The sequence below is a fragment of the Corvus kubaryi genome, unplaced genomic scaffold, assembly GCF_017639235.1.
Source record: "Corvus kubaryi isolate FWS band 111438036 unplaced genomic scaffold, C.kubaryi_AGA036_p1.0 37387, whole genome shotgun sequence".
Taxonomy (NCBI): Eukaryota; Metazoa; Chordata; class Aves; order Passeriformes; family Corvidae; genus Corvus; species Corvus kubaryi.
The window spans coordinates 1,232-14,509 of NW_024581129.1; the positions used below are offsets into that span (position 1 = coordinate 1,232).

Below are 13,278 nucleotides of genomic sequence, written 5' to 3' on the forward strand. Positions count from 1 at the left end.
AACAAATGAAATTTAAAAAGTAGAAAGTTAGAAACAAAGTTACAACGGCAGAAATTTATAAACAAACAAAGAGGTAAAATACAAGAAACAAACAAATTTCTAAAGGTAGAAAGTTAACCAAAGTTAGAAACAAAAAAAATAGAAACAAACAAAATTAGAAAGGTAGAAATTTAGAAACAAACTCAGAAAGGCAAGTGTTGAGCCTTTGACAGGGTACCACCCTTCCTTCTCGGACCAGGGTGAAAGAGCAGAGGAGGCTGCTGCTCTGCTAAGTTCTTTATTTCACGGTCTCACAGCTGTCTTGAAGGCAGAGTTCGAATGGGGTTACATGATAAAGCCAAGCAGCAGCAGCAGGCAAAACCAGCTTCTTCTATATGCTCCATACACTGTACTTTTTCTTACAGAAGTGTGGATTCTATTTGTTAATTGACCAGTAAGATTAACACACCATTCTAGTTTTCTTTTCCTTAACCCATCCTGGTCTAATTCTAACAGTCATAAGCCTCACACAAGTGTTACATCTGTACTACACAGATTTGCACATAAACAATAAGAGCTGATTGAAACTGTATGTGAACACTCCATCTAAAACATGTGAACAGTGTAATTCTATCTAGATTTTGTCTAAAGTAAAGAATTCTGTGAAAAGGTAACACTGCTGCAGCAAGAGCTGTGTTTAAGATCTCTGCTACAGCTTTTTCATGTTTAAGGCACTTAGCATCTATTTCTACTAAAAGTTAAAAATCTGTATTTCTATTTCATTTTGGTGTGGCTTCATGGATGTCAGCTTGTCCAAAGGTTTTAATTCACACCTAATGCTTTGGCTTCCCTCTGGGCCTGAGGGAACTTCTCTAACAAGAAGGTTAGAAACAAGGTTAGAAAGGTAAAAGTTAGAAAGTAAAAAACAAATTTAGAAAGGCACAAAGTTAGAAATGCAGAGTGTTAGAAACAAACAAAGTTAGAAAGGTAAAAATGGGGGAAAAAACAAAGGTATAAAGTTTCCAAGTTACAAACAAAGGCAGAAAGGGACAAATCTAGAAAGTTAGAAACAAACAAAGGTAGAAAGTTAGAAAGGTAGCAACAAAAATGGTAGGAATGTAGAAAGGTAGAAACAAGCAAAAGTAGAGAGTTAGAAATGTAGAAAGTCAGAAAAGTAGAAACAAAGAGAGAAAGTCAGAAATGTAGAAAGTTAGAAACTACCAAAGGTAAAAATGAACAAAGGTAAAAAGAGAGAAAACTTAGAAAGGTGGTACAAAGTCATAAAAGTAAAAACGAAAAAGGCAGAAAGGCAGAAGGTCAGAATGGTAGAAATGAACAAATGTAGAAAGGTAGAAACGTAGAAATGAACAAAGGTAGAAATGTAGAAAGTTAGAAATGAAGAAAGATGGAAAGATAGAAAGTTCAAATGGTAGAAACAAACAAACATGTCAAGTTAGAAATTTAGAAAGGTAGAAAGCAACAAAGGTAGAAAAATAGAAAGGTAGAGAGTCAGAACCAAACAAAGGTAGAAAGTTAAAAAGGCAGAAATGAACAAAGGGAGGAAGTTGGAGAGGCAGAAAGTGCAGAGGCTGGCAGCAGCCATTCCAGCCTTGAGTGGGAGAGCAACTTGTTCCATTGATCTTCACCTTGCTAAGGGCCTTCTGCTCTCTCGGGAAAGATGCAGAGCAGGCAAATGGCTACAGGTAGAAGCACCAGGTGTGACTGTTCTTCCTTCACCTCCCAGAAAGCCGGGGGGTTTCATGTCTGTGGCCTAGAAGGGGCAGAAAGTCTGCCCTGACAAGTGTGTGGGCATGGATCTGTTTTGTCTTTCCCTGTGCCCATTGCCAAAACTCTCTTAAAACTTTCCCAAAATAGAAACACAGAAATACTGGGGCTTGTGTAATAAAGAGAGATCCTGCCTGAAGAAACAGTGGTCTCTGTTTGGTTTTTTCCAAGCTGCTACAGAAACCAACAAAGGTAGAAAGGTAAAAATGAACAAAGGAAGGAAGGTGAAAAAGGCAGTTCAAAATCTGTTTATGGCCCCATGAAAAAGAAAGTTGCTTTGAGCTGAAAACCTAAGGAGGCTTTAGGCCCCTCCCTGCAGGCACAAATTCCCTCTCTCTGCTTCTTCTTTTTCTGGGGTTGCATTTTGGAGCAGCCCAAGCTCAGGGACCAATCAGGGAATAAAGAGGATTTTTTCCCTTCACTTCTGCTTCCCCAATCTCCTGTGGCCAGGGACATTTAACAGCCCCAATTTAAAGAGCTCTGACCTGCAGACAGCAGGAAAAAGCTGCTTTTTCCTCTGCTGATCCTCAGATGTGTTTTCAGTCCTTGCTAGGTGACTCCCTAATTCCAGCCCTGTAACAAAAGGCCCATTTTAAACCCAATATTCCTATTTCAGGCAGAGCTGGGGGGATTTTTTCTGAGTTTGAAGTTCCTGGAAGCCTTTGGCACTTTGCTTTCAGTGATCCTGGATCCAGCCCAGCAAGAGCTGCCCCAGATCTGGGGCAAGGTGGAAAGAAGGGAGCAGATTAAGACCCTAATCTTGATTCCATCACGGATTTTTTCATCACCAGTCCTGGTGAATCACTTTCACTTTTATTATTCCTCCTGTCCCATTCTCCATCTGGGAGATAAGATCTTCTTCCCTGGGCTTTTTTTTAAATTTCAGGTAGATTGCACTGACACCTTCTGAGGGAGGATGGATTGACAGCTGAATGGATTTTAGTAGAGGAAACAGCTTTAAAAAGCCAGAAAAAATCTGTTTATGGCCCCATGTAAAAGAAAGTTGCTTTGAGCTGAAAACCTAAGGAGGCTTTAGGCTCTGTACAGTCCTGAATTAATGAGAGTTTCTGTTCTATTCCTAATTTTCAAAGCTTTTGCTTTTAAAGAAAAGTCCATATTAATGTTTTGTTCCAGCCATTACCTGGCCTCGAAATCTGGGACCTCAGCCGTGCTGTTCCCTAATCCCAGGGATTACTCAGCCCTTCTTTCCCTTGCATCCTAAATACCACACAAAAAAAGGGCCGAAGGGCTCATTTCAATTTTCTCTGCAGTGGTTTTATCTCAAAACTTCCTCGAGTGTTTCTCCGTTTCTCTTTGAATCCGGGGGCGAGGGGAGCAGCTCCTTTGGAGCTGTGATTTTCCCAGATTTCCCAGGCTTTACGGGAAGGGGAGGAACCCAAGGTCGTTTCCCTCAGTCAGGAATTTTGCTGTGGGAATTCAGCTGCTCTCCAGGCAGTTCTTCTGTCAAACCATTAATCAGCTCGGAAAAGTTGGTTAATCCACGTAGGGGCTGTGGAGAGAAGGATACAAAGGAACTTTTCCATGATTTTGGGGCTTGAAGAGGGAGTGAATTTCCCTCAAAGCTGGGAAGGGCCTGAGGATGATAAAGCAAAGGAGCAGCTTCATCTCTCCCTGGCAGAGAGCTCTGGGCTCCATTATGGATACAAATCAATCCCAGCAGGATTTCAAAGGTTTTCTTCAGGATGTCAGGTCCCTCTTTATCAGATCCCTGCTGGGATTCAGGGCCTGCCTGGTCACGGGGTGCTTTGATAAGGGCTGGATTTAAATCCCAGATCTGAGAGCAGACATGAAAGTTCCCTGGGTTTCTAAGGGTTGAAAAGCTCGAGCTGGCTTCGCTGCAGAGCTGAAAAGTCAGGATAAGAGAGAGCAAGGAGTGGCCAGCAGGCTCAGGCTCCTGATCACGCCCCTGGGACCCATGGGATCCATAGGATCCGTGGCCTCTGGCACGCTGCTCCAGCACCCTGCAGGGTGACTGACAGCCGGGCAGGGGAAGGAGCCACCAGCAGCTCTGCGATGTGCACCATCATTCACCTTGCACGTGGCCTAAACAGCCACCAAGCACCGATGGACTGACTGAGCCGAAAATATCGGAGAGATCTCAGTTTGCACTCCAAATTCCCTGCAGCCTGTTCCCTTCCTGATCCATCCCTTGAAGCAGCAAGAGTGGAATTCCTCCCGTGGTTGCTCTTTCCCTCCTGTTTTCCACGCAACAAGAAAAAGCGGCCACGTGAACAGGAGTAAAAGCCCCAACCCACAAAAAAGCACATTCTCAGCATCACTAATCCCTGCCAAATTGCCAGGAACCTTCCAAAACTACATCCAAGCTTGGAAACAGGGAGCCAGTTGTTTGTTTAAGCAGCTATTGATCCAGTCTCTTCCAGCTAATTAAACTATTCACTATTTAAACTAATTAAACTGCTCATCCTGCTCCTGGCAGCCAGAGGCAAAGAAGAAATCGTGTCTAGATTAAATGGTGATGGTGAATGTGCCCATGCCAGTCCTTGGAGAGGTTGGAATTGCATCCCTGTTCCTCTGCTCTCTTTTCCTTCCTTTTTCCTGCAGTGATTCCCACCCGGATTCCTCAGCTCCAGCTCTCTGAGCAGCCTCACGGGGAGCATTTCATCCCCTTGGAGCCAACTCCATTTGTTGCATCCTTCATGCCTCAACCACCCCTAAAAGCAGAGAAGTGCTGATGGGCAGTGCAGCTGCTTCCACTCGGGAATGTTTCCAGTGGAACAGGGAGGGAACTCTGAGAAGCTTCCACCCACTGCACGTTATTGCTGGATAAAAGGTGAGGCAGCAAAGGATCAACAAAGGGAGATTTCAGCAAGACAAAGTCCAGACAAAGAGGCTGCAAGTGTTGCTGGGGCTGCTAAGCTGGGAAAACTGCAAGGTCAGGCTGTGGGAACATGGATTATACTGAGGTCTGGAACCGGTGTTGGGAAGAGAGGGAGAAGGAGAAGGAGAAGGAGAAGGAGAAGGAGAAGGAGAAGGAGAAGGAGAAGGAGGAGAAAGGGCCCAAAGTAACTGCACAGCGAATTTCCTTACCATGAGCCAGGCTCATTCCCTGAGCTGACCGATATCTCTGAGCTCCCCTTCATGGCACAGCCCTGCCAGTAAAGAACAGAAGTTCCTGCCGCTCCCACTGGAATTCTGTAGCGTGCCTGGCATTCCATACGTTCTGCTGCCTGAGAATTCCTGCAGCCGTCCTTGGGAAGAGCAGTTCACTGCCACAGAGGAACAAGAGGAAAGCAGTTGCCACTCTCGGGTTCTGTGCTCTGTAAAAAGTAAAACCAGATAAAGCTCCAAGCTCCATAAAGCTGGAACCATCTCCAACCTCGGGACAGCCCTTCTGTGGGAAAAGCGTGGATGGGCAATTAGGAAGGAGATCGTCATGCAAATGGGCAAGGGGGGGGAATTAAATTCTGCTGCTTTCTGATTGAGGCCTGCTTCAATTTGCAGCCTTTATAATATCAGTTTAATGGGACTTTTTGTGCTTTAAAGAGGTTTTTATTAGCTGGGGGTTGTCCCTGCCTGGACTGAGGCACAGCACAATGAGTCTCCTGCCTCCTGAAGCTGTGTCGTTATCCCAGCATCTGAAATTAAAAACCAGCACTCTGGGAAACCTCTCTACTCTGAGGAGAAGTGTGAGGAGTGTTTGGGTCTGTGGAGAGCCTGGAACAACTCTGAGAGACACCAAACATCCTGTGGATCCCAATGAACAGCAAAACATTCCAGCAGCTCCTTCCAACACCACCCTTGTAGGGAACTCTGTCACCCCAGTGGGTATTTGTGGGAGTAAGGAAGAAATCCCACTGATGACCTCAGTGTGATCACCTCTGGTTCGTCTGGGGATAAATCTCCTTTATCCTTCTGGGAGAATAAAGGAATCCAATGCTGCCTTAATCCCCTGCTCCTCGGAGTCTGGATTTCCAGAATCCATCTCCTGGCCCAGCATGGGAAGGGTTGTCCAGCGCTGGAACAGCTGCCCAGGGCAGTGGTGGAGTCACCAACCCTGGAAGTGCTCATAAAATACATGGATATGGCACTTGAGTGTTCATAAAATACATGGGTAAATACATGGGTAAATATAGGGATAAATACATGGGTAAATACATGGATAAATATAGAGACAAATATGTATGGATAAATATGTATGGATAAATACATGGCACTTGAGGTCATGGGTTGATGTGACCATGGTGGTGGTTGATGTTTGGACTTGATGATGCTAAAGGCCTTTGCCAGCCTCAACAACCCCAGGATTCCATGATTTTCTGCCTTTTTCTCCTGCTCTGGGGCTGAGAAACTCCTTCAGAGGAGCAGCAGTGGGAGCAGGGAGCCACAGGCTGCACATCACAGCTCTGCAGGCACTTTTAATCCACCTCTCTTCATGTTCATGGAAGATGGCACAGGAAATCTCTCAGCCCCAAAGCATCTCCCCAGCTCTGCACACCCAGGACAAAGCCGAGGTGAATGATCCCCTCTAAGCTCCTTCCAGAGCCATTCCAGCGGCAATCAGAGGCAGCAGTTCCTAGAGAAACGGCTCCTATCCAATTTAGGAGCCTTCCCTTGGGGAGGAGACATCCATTTCCCCTTCTACCTGTCATTCTTCTTCATTTATGGACTCAATAAGGCAGGAAATCTGGCAGGCTTGAAGTAAAAAACGAGCTGTTCACAGCAAAGAGAGCCTCAGCGGGTAAAAAAAAAAACCCAAACTGTTGGAATCAAGATGCAGTTAATAGGAGCAAAAACAAATAGAAACAGACCCTAAATGTAAATGAACATTACATCACCACTGGCATTTCAGCTCCTTTTCAAATACAGAAATAGCAGCAGATTTAACTTGCAGAAAGTTGCTGTGTTCACACAGCCAGAGCTGCCTCGGGGGCACAGCCCTGAACCTCCTGCTCCCCAAAACAACTCAAGACTCGAGAAAGGAGAAACAGGGATCAGGAAGAGGGGGAAAATCCCAACTTCCCGGTCAAAATAGATTAAGAGAAATACAATTCCATCCCTTAACCCTGCGGAGATGGGATCTGTTGGCGTTTGCCAGCTCCAGAGGAGTTCGCTCCACCTCGGGCAGATCAGAGGTGAAAGCAAATAATTCAACTGCAGCCCCGGAGAAGACTGGGCTCTTAATTGACAGAGATTCCAGAGAGAGGGAAATAACCTCCAGTGCCATTTGAGCAGCAGGTTTCTCTCCCAGCTGCCACCTCAGATCCTCGAGATCCCCGTTGGCCACCCAAATTCCAGGCACCATTTCCAGCCTGGAAACAAACTCAGAGTGCTCTCAGAGTGAGACCTTAAAGCTGGAGCACCTCAGCCACCACACCTGCTCAATCCCTGCTCTCCCAGGGGCTCAGCCGGGAGAAAAGGAGGCTCCAGAGAGACCTTTTCTCTCTCTGGAATTCCCTGACAGGAGGGGGCAGCTGGGGGGGGTCGGGCTCTGCTCGAAGGGAACAGGGACAGGAGGAGAGGGAACGGCCTCAGGCTGGGCCAGGGGAGGGGCACGGTGGACATTGGGAAAAAATCCTCCATGGAAAGGGCTGTCAAGCATTGGAATGGGCTGCAAGGCTCCTGACATGCTCAGGTCCTGGAAAAGTCGAGGGAGAACAGGGAGAATTCTGCAGCCTTCAACACGGTGCCTTCATCCCCAGGTGTTCTGAGTCATTTCAGGGAGTGAAGAGTTACAGGGCAGGAAACAAAGGCAGCTGAAGATCTGAGACGATTTTCCCTTATTCTTACACACCTCAGACATTCAATTTTGTCCAAGTTTGTGTCTCGAATTTAAACCCAACTCCTTCCCTGTGGGAAGGAGGAGATGATCCCGGCCATCCATGTGCCAGAGCGAGAGCCCGCCGCTTTCGGTGTCCCTGTGCCCATCCCTAGCCCGGCTCTCCGCTCCACACCAGCCCAGCCCGCCGCTTTTGGGGCCCGCCCCGGCCCCGCCCCGGCCCCAGTCCCGGCTCCGGCCCCGCTCCCGCTGTCCGCGGCCGTTCCAGCAGCCCCTGCCCCCGCTGCGTTCTCTGCCGCGGCTCCATTGAACCCGGCTTCGGCCGCGGGCCGCGCTGGGCCGCGCTGGGCCCGCCGGCAGCTCGGCCTCCTGGCGCCGTGGCTGCTGTGGACCCGTGCAGAGGCTCCACGCCAGCCTCTGGTACCGGCCCCAAGCGCTGGTGCCCTTGGCGGTGCCGGCAGCAGCCTCCGCCTTTGCTCCCCCGCTCCTGCAGGAATCGGCCTCCGAGAGGATTCCCACCTCCTACCCCCCCTCCCTCCCTCGCCTGCACCGTTCCCCTGGCAGCGACCGCTTCTGCTGCTCCTCTGAAAGGAGAAGCAAAACAGCAAAGTTCCATCTCGAGGAACGAGCCCTTTCCGTAGGAAATAATATCTGGAGACGGTTCTTCCAGATGTGTCCAAGGAAAAAGAATGTCAGGGTAGGCTTTAGTTGATGGGGGGACAATGCACACTGGAATATTTAGCACACAAGAAGAAAAATACATCTACTGATTCAAGGTACGCTTTTGGAGGGGTGCATGCCTTTGGGAAAATCTGGGAAGAAAGGGGATTGCTTGGTTCAGAGGGAAAGGGGCTCATGCATGGGAGACTTGTTTTGGAGGTTTTAGAGGCATTGGAATTGCCTGAAGAGAGAGCTGTGGTACATAGGGGGGACAGCGGGGGGATGGCCTCAGAGATGGGAGGAGGGAGTTTGGCAGATCAGGGGGGCTGAGGATGCTGCAGAGAATGGGATAAAAAGGGTTGTGTTAATTTTGACCTCGAAGAGCGAAAAATTGGAGACTCCAAAATTCAGTGAAACAGAGGAAAAAGAATGAAGGAAGAAGGGGGGGAAGGCCAGACAAATGTGGAAAATGGAAACTTCCTGACGGAAGGCAGTTACTTCATAAGTCACTCACCAGAAAAATATTAGAAAACATGCATCAAAAACTCATTGGGGTACTAAGGCTTTGTGTGATCACTTTCTAAGGAATTATGGGTGCACTGGAATCTATGGGTTGGCTAAACAAATAACTGAAAGATGTATAGTTTGCCAAAAAGTAAATAAGAAGGTGATGAGAAAAACAACTTCAGGAGGTCGTGAGTTGGCTCTCCAACCATTTCAAAATATCCACGTGGACTTTACTGAACTCCCCCAAGTGCAGAGGTGGAAATTCTTGTTAGTAATAACAGACCATCTTACCCATTGGGTGGAAGCTGTTCCCAGTGTCAGAGCCACAGCCAATGTAGAATGTAAAACCCTCTTAGAACAAATTATTCCCAGGTATGGAATGATTACTAAGATAGACACACTTTACATCAAAAGTTTTACAGCAACTAACTCAAGCCTTAAGAATAAAATGAGAACTACATACCCCATGGCACCCACAGAGTTCAGGACGGGTAGAGAGGATGAAACAAACTTTAAAGAAAACCTTAACTGAATTAATAATTGAAACTCAAATGTCATGGGTAAAATGCCAACCTCTGGCTTTATTGAGAGTTCAGACACAACCAGGTCAGACCTGAGAGTGTCACCTTACGAAATGATGGTTGGTGTTGAAGATGAAAGTTTGGTAAGAAAGTTTTGCAGATATGTGGGCTCGGCCGAGAGATCTCTGAGTGTGGAGCCTGAGGATGGGACAGAAATGAAAGCAGGTTTTGATGTAGAGTGGAAGATGTTTGCTGAAACATTGATCACTGAATGGGTGAGAGGACAAAGGTTGGAGATCAGTTGGAAGGAGATTTTTGTGGTTAGTTTCCTTGACTGCAAACAAGGACATGTTTTTCACCAGGTGGGTGGGTCTCAGGAAGAGCAGAAGTAAATAGAAAACATGTTTTTGCCAGGAAGAGAGCTATGGCAGACAGACAAGGAATGTTGATGTGGCAGGAAGAAGAGAGGTCTGAGAGTGTTCCATTGTGAGCTTCAGTTGTAGCTTGCTTGCTCTTGTGATTGGATGGTGGTGACTCTGGGGTTCTATAGGATATGTACAGTATGGTGGTGGTAGTACCTAGGATAGACTATAGGCAAATGTAAAGGTGTTGTGTCTGGTGCTTGTTGGTTGTTATGTCTTGGGATACTCAGCAAAGAAAGGTGTACAATGCTCTCTTGAACAGAAAGCGGCTTCAGTTATGCCTACAAGCTGTGGCTGACAGCTGTAGGGCTGGCTCTGGATACCCCCTCCCTGAAATGCTGTGACTTTTCCTATGCAATAAACAGCTTTCAAGAGAGCTGCCTGAAGTCCAGACATCCTTCATGAACCCTTTTCCTGTAGTTTGGGTTACCCTCTTTGAACACCCAACATGAAACTGCTACCTATGAATTAGGGGAATGAGTGTTAAAGAATATGTCAACACAATTGCAAGGACCCTTGAAGATTTGTGGTTCAAAGGGATAATCCCTCAAACCACCCCTTTAGACTTTAAAATCCATAACATAACATAACATAACAGTGGGTGTTAGTAAAATGTGGAAAAAGAGCAATCTTTAGCTGCACAAGGGAAAGGTCCTTTTCAGGTGCTACTGACAACTGAGGCAGCGATCCGGGCCAAGGAGCGAGGGTGGATCCACGGCAGCAGAATCAAAGGACCAGTGCAGGAACCTAAGGAGTGGACTAGAACATCTAAGCCTGGGGATACCAAGGTAACTCTTAAGAGGGAACTGGGGGTTAATGCACTGAGAAAACCCAAATGATCCAAGAGATGCACCAAGAATCACACCTGATTGGGAAATAAGGCCAAGCTTATAGCAGTGGTTTCAAGTGTTGCCTGGACAAGTCCTGAGACACCTCCGATACCCTCCTTGGGGAGGAATCCTTCCACTCCAAACAGGAGGATCAGGACTATTTTGGGCTGAGGGTTCTCATATTCTGCCCTTAGCCTGTGATTTATTCAAAAAGGAGGAGGAATTGCTACCTCCAACAGTGCCATACCACATACCCTGTCTAATTCATCCCATTACTGGACATGCTAGCTGGGTTAAATGTAAATGTCTAGACTGATAAAATATTGCTATTGTAGTTCACAGAAACGACACTCTCACTGCACGAAGTGTCCAACGCCAAATCTATTCCACATCCAGGCAGAGCAAAGAACAGCTGAAACAGTAACCCTGCTTTGGGGATGGGAATTACTAGTGCCTGTTGAATGGGAGATACCTGAGGAACGGTGGGAAGCTGCAATTAAGAAGTGTCAAAAGCAATTTGCCTGGAAATCAGCGAAAAGGAAGTGATGAGGAAATAGAGGGCAAGGCCCGATGCCCACTGTAGCTGCCACCAAGAAGATCACATACCCCTGCTGTGGGCAGCAGCCCCATAGGCACGGGGGGTGGAGGTATCGGCCATATGGGACCTCTGTTATTCCTTTATCTGTCACTCCTCTTTTGTCTCTGCCCTCTGGGGATACCGACACAGCCACGCCATGGGTGTTACCAACAGCTGGACATGGAAAACACCCAGGTTCCTTTTTCATTGCATGTACCCATGTCAACAGTCTCTGCTACAACCCCTCCAAAGTAGAAAACTGTATGCAAAATGGGGAAAAGTACTGGATTGTAGAAAACCTAGGAATGAGTGGGAGCAGGCTGGGAAGTAAATGTCCAAAAGGGGAAAGATGGATTTGTTTCACATATATTGTTGGGAATAAAGTCTCAAGCTTAGTAAAAGAACAACTAGTAAATAAAGAGGCAAAGCCAGCACAACAATCTAACTCTGTATCGACCCCAATTCAAGACATGTATGTGAAACTCAAACAACAATTAAAAAAATGAAATCTCAAAATTGAGAAAAAATACCTGTTTGTGGAATTAGGGGAAAGGATAGGTAAGGAGCTGAATGTAACCAACTCTTGGGTCTGTGGAGGGCCTCTGATGACAGAGGAATGGCCATGGAAAGGCAGGAGTTTGAGCCCAGTGGAACTCCTTAAGTGGAATCGGACAAGGATAAGGGGAGAAAACAGAGCAGCAGGGTGGGTACTGAGTTCAACAGTGATAGGAGAGGAGTGTCTCTGGCGTACCGGGAACAATTTCCTTTACAAAGTAGGAAATACTCCCTGTAAGAGATAGAAGGTCAGTAATGGAACTTTTACCTGGTGGGTCCCCGAGAAACCAGCTCTGTATTGGACTCAGGAAAAAACAAAGGAAAAGACACTTTAAAAGTACATCGCTTATTTCGTATTCATCACCATCATGCATCATTCTTTAATTCTTTGGAGTTGCTGAGTATCATCTTATCAGTCTTATCTTTTTCCTTGGCTCCATTCCGTCTGGTTTCAGGTTCTTTTCTTCTGATAAGATTTTCCAGGAATGTGAAGACCCCCCCCATCCTTCCCAAACTGTCACCCAAACTACAGACATTCTACAGCATTACATTACAGAACCCAGGCAAAGCTTTTCTGACATTAAGGAACGTGAAAAAAACCAACATCACAATACATTTGTTATAAATAAAGTATGTAATTCGTGCTATTATGTATAAAACTGAAATGTAATAAGACCATGCAGAGAGAGAGTTTCAAAATCCCTCCACCAGCCTGGCTGAGAGAAAAATTTCACAACACTAAAAGAAGTTCTCTCACAGATGTAATCAACAAGTGAGGATTCCACTCAGGTGGGGTTGGATCTTAGCACCGCGACATTGACACCATGACGACTTGATCACCACCTTCTGATATCTACATCTCAGCTGATAAGGAATCGGACATTCCGGGAACTAAAAATAACTGTTCCAGGAACCAGAGATGGCCCATCCATCTTCAGAGATGGCCCATTCATCATCTAGGATGGACAATTCATCAGACTCAGGAAAGGCTTTGTGCAGCCCAACTCCAGGACAAGAAAACATCATGAATATGCCAAATTGCGAGAAAAATATAATTAATTCGGACTTGCCCAAAAACTGTATAAGAAGGAACCAGCCGAAGCAGCACCCGTGAACTTGGGAGCTCTGGTGCGACAGAGGTCAGATGTATGCGTGTTCACCCAGCTCCGACCCCGGGCTCGGGGCTGCTTTTCTCCATCGTGGCTTTCTGTGTGACTGATCTTTCGGCCGCGGAATAAAATCTATTTCTTTATTAAATTTAATTTGGCTGAATTTCTTTACCTCACATTCACAACAATGATGTAACATGCGAAAAGCCAACATCACAATACCATTTATAACAGAGGGATCCGCCGGAGGCACCCGCAGTGCTGCGGTCCTGGCCACGGAGTGATCCGCCCGAGGGACTATTTGTGATGCGGTCCTGCCCGCGGAGGGATCAGCGCTGATGCCACCCTGCCCGCCCAGCTGCTCTCGCTCCCTTTTCCCGCTCTCCCCTCTGCTCCCAGCGCTTCTCCTGCAAAGGGCACGGCTTTTCCTGGGCTCTTTTCCTGCCGGGCTGCAGCGAGCGCTCCCCTCAAGGAGCAGGGCAGCTTTGCTCGCGGCGGCAGCGATTAAACAGAGCAGGCCCGGAACAATTCCTGCTTAGCCGGGCTTTGAGCACATTCCTGAGCCAGCACGGCAG

The 13,278-nt window shown here is 46.9% G+C and overlaps 3 long non-coding RNA genes across 3 annotated transcripts; 2 read left to right on the forward strand and 1 right to left on the reverse strand.

Moving 5' to 3' along the window:
* The first annotated feature begins 766 nt into the window (after positions 1-766).
* Positions 767-1,506, forward strand: LOC121668827. The gene is made up of 2 exons (XR_006017568.1): positions 767-1,058; positions 1,166-1,506. It is a non-coding gene; the product is annotated as an uncharacterized LOC121668827 (long non-coding RNA).
* A 3,321-nt stretch (positions 1,507-4,827) lies between these two features.
* LOC121668825 lies at positions 4,828-6,685 on the reverse strand. Its single transcript, XR_006017566.1, has 2 exons — positions 5,623-6,685; positions 4,828-5,063 (listed from the first exon to the last, which is right to left on the reverse strand). It is a non-coding gene; the product is annotated as an uncharacterized LOC121668825 (long non-coding RNA).
* A 3,651-nt stretch (positions 6,686-10,336) lies between these two features.
* LOC121668826 lies at positions 10,337-11,566 on the forward strand. The gene is made up of 2 exons (XR_006017567.1): positions 10,337-10,420; positions 10,859-11,566. It is a non-coding gene; the product is annotated as an uncharacterized LOC121668826 (long non-coding RNA).
* Positions 11,567-13,278: the final 1,712 nt, after the last annotated feature.